Below are 7,865 nucleotides of genomic sequence, written 5' to 3' on the forward strand. Positions count from 1 at the left end.
AGCTTTCCAATCTGCTCCCTCTTTTGACTCATTTTTAAAGCCTTGTAATAGGGCTAGTTCCAGAGTTTAGCATCCTTCCATTTGGAGAACTGTCCTACCACTCCTAGTTTCTCCAGCCCTGATAACACTGCCTCCCACCCCCCTACCCACAGCAACTCTACAGGAAAGCCTCATGAAGTCTTCCCTGGTAAAGAGCTGGTTGTCTCAGAACCAGAAGAAACTATGTGCGGTGTCCAATTCACCCCTAAAATCTCCCTTGAAACTGAGGAACACAATGTGGTCTCTCTCTGGGTAATTTCCTTATACCATCTTTTCTTGCATTTAGCCAAAATGTTTACAGCTTACTCCAATTATTCTTAAACTTAAGTATTTGCCAGAAATGGGTCCTTGTATAATGTATTCACCATTATTTCTCATGCAAAAAATTTATTTTTAATTTTTTTTCCTTTGGTGGTTACTTGACAGATGCTCCTGGTGATAGTAATTCCTAACTCTGCCTAGCATGATTCTCGAGGTGCCTTCACCACTCACTATCTCCTCTAGTGATCACATCATCCTCTGAATGGTGACAGGGCGGGGATCATTAGCCCCATTTTACAGACGTACGATGTGGGGCTAGAAGAGAGATTTTGTGATTTTCTGAAACTGCCATGGCTTGTAAATCATGGTAGGGGTTGGGGGTGGGGGCTACTTAACTCACAGCTTCCTAAGACTTTCCCACTTTCTCAAGCTTTTGTCAAATTTGTTGTGAGCAGTATTTGCTGCAGCCAGCTTTGGTTCCTTGCACATTTAGTCATCTGCTTTAGCTGGATGACTCCCCTATTTTTTGGATTTGAACTAATTGAATAAATCAGGTTTACATTTCAAAGAGAAAACTGCTCTTCTAGTCTTCTTATTTTTGTAAATTTTTGTCACAATTTCAACAGGCCCTACCTTAGAATTCCAGGCAGCTGACAGATAAATAGGTATTGAGCACCTCCTTTGTAGCCCTCCTGTTAGACACTAAAAGGATGGCATGGGGTGGGACATGGTGGGAAAAGGGGTGGAGAAGGAGTGTGGGGGCAGGAGGAACTGGAATCTAGTCCAAGCTCCACTAAAGGGGAGCCTTTTCCAAAGATTATCCTCCCAGTTGTGGATTTTTCTAAATCACACAAATGTACTGCATGGGCTGATAGGGGTCCTGCTGGGTGACTAGGGACTAGGGAGAGAGGCAAGATAGTTTACAATCTAACCTGAGGGTCAAGCCACATTATTAAAAGCACCTGGGTTGCACCGGAATAAAGACATGTAAGAAATGTCACCGAAGAAGTACACCAAGTGCTCACTGTGGTCGTGGGCCATAAAGGAAAACACAGGTGAGAGAGGAGAGTGGGGAGATCTGGAAAGCTTTGTGGAGAAGGAGCAATGATTTGGAAAGCATGCAATGCTAGCTAAAAGGAGAGGAACATAGTCTCATCCCCTGGCAGAGCTCTAGAGTCCTATCTAGCACCTACTCAAGGAACCTCCAGTCCTTTGGAAGTAGGTAGGATATGTAATGTTAGCCACCCAGTACACAGCAGAGGAAAGAGAAGAAAGCAAGAGGCAGAGGAGAGGATAAAAGCCAGCTTCTGAACCACACTGCCTGGATTTGAGTCCTGTTCCACCACTCAGTAGCTGAGTGGACCTGGGCCAGCTGCTGCGAGTTTCTGGACTTTAATATTAGTGCCTATCTCCTAGAGTTGAGATAAGGATTAAGTGAGAATACTACCTACAAAGTACTTAGAACAGTGCCTGGTATGCAGTAAGTGCTCAATAAGTGTTAGCTATTGTTATTTACATTTACAGATATATACACATATGCATGCACAAACTGCCTGTTGTGATCCACAAGTAGGATTAGGAGCCTCAAACTGAGAGTTATTAGAGTCTAAAAGATACCACAAAAGGGAAAGAAGACTTGACCTTCTTGTGTTGCTGCTGTGTTTACATGGTTTAGCACTTTGGGATAGTATTTGGAAGAAAATATTGCAATAAAAATGGTGCTATTTGGGACTCACCTCGGTGCCCTGGGCTCAGGTACTGGAGTGCAGTGTCTGAGAAGCCAAGGCCTGTTTGGATTTCCTCACACCATGGCACAGAGGCAAAGCTCCTGTTGGCCACTAACCCAAGGGCCAACATTCCTTTGAGCTGCACCCTTCCCAGAGGTGTTTGTGGTTCAGGCCCTGGGGTTTGTGGGAGACCAGTCCCATTGGCAAGGGAAATTTCCAGGGTGGCTCTCCTCACCCTCACAGAATCTCCACCTGCTCTGCCCAGAACACAGAAGCCTGCTATGACATCCTGCCCCAAGTTCTGTACTTTGTGAAATTTGGACTCTTGGGCAAGTTACCTCACCTCTCTAAGCTACACATGTAAAATAGATATAAGAGTAAAATCTTTATGAGACTGGTTGCGGGCCTTAAATGTAATAAGGTAAGGCTTGGCATTCAATAAAAGGTAGCCATTATAATTATTAATAGCTGCAGTCATTATAGTATTGATGCTGCAGGCGGAGAGAAGGGAGTGGCTGCTTCTGGAAGCACACTTGAGACTCACACATAATGAAGGTGATTATGAAATTGTCTAAACTTGAGCACTTTTGAGAGTAAAGGGAGTGCTATTAATAATGGCGCAGGGACACTAGGTATAATTGGGACTGTTTGGGACAAACCAGTCCATGAGTCTCTGTCCACTGCTCACCCTTCATCTCCAATGCCAAGCTATCTGACTATATATATGTTTCTTCAAAACATAGTTCTTAATCGAATATTTTTCTCCTTCTTGACATCTTTGTCTTTTGAGGTTATTTTTCATTAAGGTTGTCTATCACTTTTTGGGGAATGAATATGTGTTAGCTATTATACTAGGTGCTTTAAGTAAATGAGATATAAAATGCTCACCAACCACTGTAGGAGGTAGATGCTACCTCCATTACAAAGCTATGGAATCTGAGGCTCAAGGAGGTTAAGTAACTTGCCCAACCAAGGTTACAGGTCTATTAAATGGTATATTGGGGATTTACCACATAGGCCAAAGGCCGGCCTATACTGGATCAGAATTTTTAGAGGTGAGCCCAGAATGATTTATGCGGGGCCCTCACACCCACCCCTCACCTGCTGGAGTGGGGTGGGTGCCAAGGTGAATATCTTCCTCTCCTATAAATGCCAATTTCCAAATCCTCAGGTCAGAGAACTGGGTGAATAACCAGTGGTTGCCCTCTTGATTTTCACAGAAATGGGAGCTTCATGAATATAGGTTATTAAACCCGCTCCTGGATTCTTTGTAAATGGAATCTTGTGTATTGTATAGCTAAGCTGGTGGCATATTTTATCTTTATTTTTTCCACTTTAAAATTCCTAGGGTGGGGAGAGGGGGTGGAAATCAGTATCTCTAGGCCCAATACTTTTTATTGGTAAGCTATCCAGACACACTTCTTTCAGCAATGTCTACTTCAGATTCTGCCATGGTGATACAGATACACTGACATACCCAATAAGTATCTGTTGGTGGAAAACATTAACTCTGAATGTCTGGTTCCATGTGAGCAAAGTTAGGCCTCACATAAAACTGGGGAATAGTATTCAGAATTCAGCTGACCTCTTTGGGCAACTTTGTTGTTTCTGGGGCCATAATTTTCAGGAGGATGGTTCCCAAGGTGTGAGGAAATGATTGCTTCCTATAGCACTGGCAGGAGTGTGAAAAGAGCTCTTTGGCAAACACATTACTCATCCATCATTACAGAGGCTGTCACCTCCAGAGTGCTTTTCCAGAAGTAATCTCTACCTACATTATGTCCTAGCAAGTGGGAGTTTTCCTCCTCACCCTTTGGCTGGTTTCTTAGGACCACTATTCACAGCTTCCATGTAGAACTTAGGATCAATAGCAGGCAAGTCACAACTTTTGTCTCAACTAAACTTTGGCCTCAGCGACTGTTTCCATCCATGGGGCTAAAGGCTTCCAAACTTTCAGCAGTGGTGTTGAAGCCAGTCCTGAGGAGTGGAAACACCAGAAACCCTCCCTCCCCAACCACTTGTATGCATAACAAAATGAAAATGAAATCTCTTCTCAAATATTCTTTTGAGTAAAGATTCCTTTAAAGTTACTTTAACTTGGTTTTTATGGGAGACAGGGATCCCTCACTGTGTCCCAGGTCATGAGTGACTTTAATGAGAAATAGTGGAAGTCAATTTAGCTGAGCCCACCTGCACATGGGGCCAGTCCCTCACTTCACTCTGTTGACAGGTCAGGAAACCATGTGAGAATTTACAGCCCAGCTGTGGCAGAGACCCTCAGCACAAATAATGTCTGCTCCCAATTACTGGAATAGTGCCCGCATAATTTGGAAAGTTGTTTTCCTACTTTGGTAAGAGCATTGTGTTCTTAACTATCAGAGCCTTTGTACACACTGTCCCTGGAATAAGTCACCCCTTTGCCATTCCTTCTCCTGAAAAATACTATCTTTAAGATTCAGCTTAAGTGGGCACTTGACCTCATCTGGGGAATCTGGAAGAGGTTTTCTATTACATACCCTTATAGGACCCCACATACTCCCTCTGATAAATCTTATCTCAATTTTATGATTACTAGTTCAAGGCCTGTATTCACTACCAGGCCATGAGCTCTAGGGACAGGGCCTGTCAACCATGTTCCTCCTGTGCCCATCACCTGGCATGGCACCTAGAACAGAAGGTCCTTGGTGAAGGAGTGGACTCCTTGGAAGAATGTGTCTGGTTCACCAGCTGTGGTAGTTCAGAGTCTTGCAGGGATCCTTGGAATACTTATCTGAGTATTTGTACTATATCACAGTCTATGTAGATACTTCATCTAAGCTATCTCAAGGCAAGGAAGTCTTCATTATCTCCCATTTTACTGGGAAGGAAACTGAAGGCTCATATTGGTGTAGTAACTTTCCCCAAGTCACACAGTATGGGACAGAGCTGTAAAGTAAATTATTCCCCACCATGACAAACTACATTAACAATATAATGTCATAAAAACTATGACAATGCTGATTATGTCTTATTTCCAAGTTTCAGCTGGTCACAGATCACTTAGGGCCCTTTTCAAACTATCACTTATTAAGGATTCACCCTTTACCTTTTTCCAAGTTTACCCTGCCTTGTAGAAATTTTGATTATTAGAATTCTCATGGCTGGTCAAAATCTCCCGTGTTCTCTATTCCACCCACTCCCTGAGAAGCCCTTTTTATATATTTGCATTTCTGCTTGCTTCTTTTCCCTCCAGATGGGTCACTGACTTTCATGTATAACCTATATTTTGCTCTTCTGGGCCTCCAAGTATATCTCTCTTCATTATTTATCCCCTGCTGCCTCCTACGTTTACCTTATCTTACTGTGGACCTTCCCTAGATGAGGTCTAGAGCACCTCTGACATCAACAATGCTGCCTTATTGTCACAAGGTATGGGCTCAGAATCATGGAATTGATGAGTAACTATTACATCAGACATTACAGGATGAAACATATGACACAACTGTGCAGCCTAACCATTCATTTCAATAACAGAAGCTAAAACATCGCCAGAGCCCCTTCTTTGGAATTGCTTTCAGAAATCCGTGACACTTTACTTTTAATATCCTGGGGAGGGTGGATGGGTATTGAGGAGGGCACATGTTGGGATGAGCACTGGGTGTTGTATAGAAACCAATTTGACAATAAATTTCATACTTTAATTAATTAATTAATTAATTAATTAATTAAATCCTGGGTAAACTTCTGGGTTCAAAATGGTGGATGAAGCACATGCTATAGCCTTTCTTTGTCACACAAAATCTCTGGAATTGATAGAAAAGATATTTTTAAAATCTACAACTGAACTATAAAACAAGAATGGAGCCCTCCTTGGGCCAGAAATTCTGGAAGTATAAAAACTGATGGGATCAAGCTGATAAAGGAAACAAATCAAAATACAAACAGAAAAGTATCCTTACAAAGGCAAGACAAAACCCAATGGAGTTCCATATGTGGAGAGAGTAGATTAATAGAGCAGGAGGAAACTAGGGGCAATAAGAAGATTGAGGAACTAGCTTCAGGAATTTCTGTATATCTCCTGTCCCCATATCAAGCAGCAGCTCAGGTGGGGGCTCTTTCCAAAGAAGCTGTTGGCACAGAAGGTTGGAGCTGGAGATGCAGAGTATATCCAGGCCCAAAAGGCTAACTCTAAGATACTCTGACTAGTGACATGTTCCACCCCTTCCTCACTCTTCCTGTAAACATATTTGGAATACAAACTGCACTGAACATCCTGTCTCTTCTCTTCCTCTCCCAAAAGTGGACAAACAGAAGCAGCCAGCTGACTAACAGGGAATTTCAGCCACAAAAATGAGCACATAATTAAGACTCACCAAAATGTGATGAATGCCAACACCATGGAAGGAAGTCACAAACTGTAGAGAGTCTCCACCTGAGGAAATAGACTTATTGACCAATCAAAACTGAGCCTTAGAATACATTGAATTAATAATAGCCTCAGAGACATCAGCAGATATTGCATCCATATAAAATTTACATATAATGGACATTAATATTTTGATTTTTGAAGTAAAAATCTGAATGGATGGACTGAAAAGCCAAATAACAGTTGAAGAGATGGGAGATTCAATCAAGCCAAGAAATTATCTCAGAATGTAGCACAAAGGAATGTAAATAAAGGAATTATCTCAGAATATAGCACAAAGAGATAACAGAGATGGGAAATACAAAAATAACAGGTAAACATGAAGAATGGATCCATAAGACTCAATGTTTGCCTAACTGATGTTCTAGGAGGAAAAATAGTGAGAATGGAAGAGAGACAACATCTAAAGAAATATTGGACAAGATGTCCCCAGAACTGAAGAGGACTGCCTGAATTCTCAGCAGTGTAAAAAAAAAAAAAAAAAAAAGTCACATACAATTATCTCAATGAGCCAATTCTTCACTTGCTGATGATAGACCTGCTTTGGGAAGCAGTAAAAGGTCATTTGAAGCCAAGTGTGCTAGAACAGATGGATAATCAAACCCAGTGCTTGTTGACAATGAGATGTAAGTTAAATTAGATGTAAACTTAAAATATTTTTGCAAGGCTCACAAATTAGTTTTGAAGATGCCCACCTCTAGTATTGGCACACACACAGGTAGTTTAGCTAGTGGAATTTTCTATTTCCTCAAATCTTCCTCTAGTTTTATAGCATAGGAGTACATGAACAAACTATAAGCCAGGGGGTCAACTAAGAGAATAATGCCTCGCCTGTATCCTCCCTCATCATCCTCACCCCTGCTTAGAGCTTCATCAGTAGATGTTAATGCTTTCCAACATGGATCCAGCTTCTTCAGTCTCATTATCCCCAACCACTCACTCATTCCTGCCTCTAAGTATTTACAAAACCCTGTCCTCTTCTTACTGTTAAAACTCTAACCACATTTCAAGGCCCAGAACAAGTTTCACCATTCATAAAAAAACCTTCTTTGGCCACATCTCTGTGCTAAGATCTCTTTGTACTTGTCAACAATATCATGCTTACTAGGTTTTTTTTTTTTTTTTTCTTTTTCTCCCACTAGACTACAGGCTCCCATAGAGCTGAGAGAGTGCCAAGCATTTCTCTTGCGCCCTCCAAAAAACTGCTCCAGGCACCTGTTAAAATGAAAAATATCCCTAGGAGGGAGAACAAGTTGAATGATTATTCCCTGGAGACTAATTATTTTGGTGATAGATGATTTCCTATGACTAGGGGGAAGAAAGTGAGTGGATAGAAAATGTGGGCAAATGACACAGAAAAGGAAGTCTGGCTGAGGAAAGGCACCTAGAGGCAAACATCAACTATTCTTCAATTCTGTTCAGGCCACCTCAGC

Source organism: Panthera pardus, unplaced genomic scaffold (genome assembly GCF_024362965.1).
Source record: "Panthera pardus isolate Hobbes unplaced genomic scaffold, ASM2436296v1 HiC_scaffold_24, whole genome shotgun sequence".
NCBI lineage: Eukaryota > Metazoa > Chordata > Mammalia > Carnivora > Felidae > Panthera > Panthera pardus.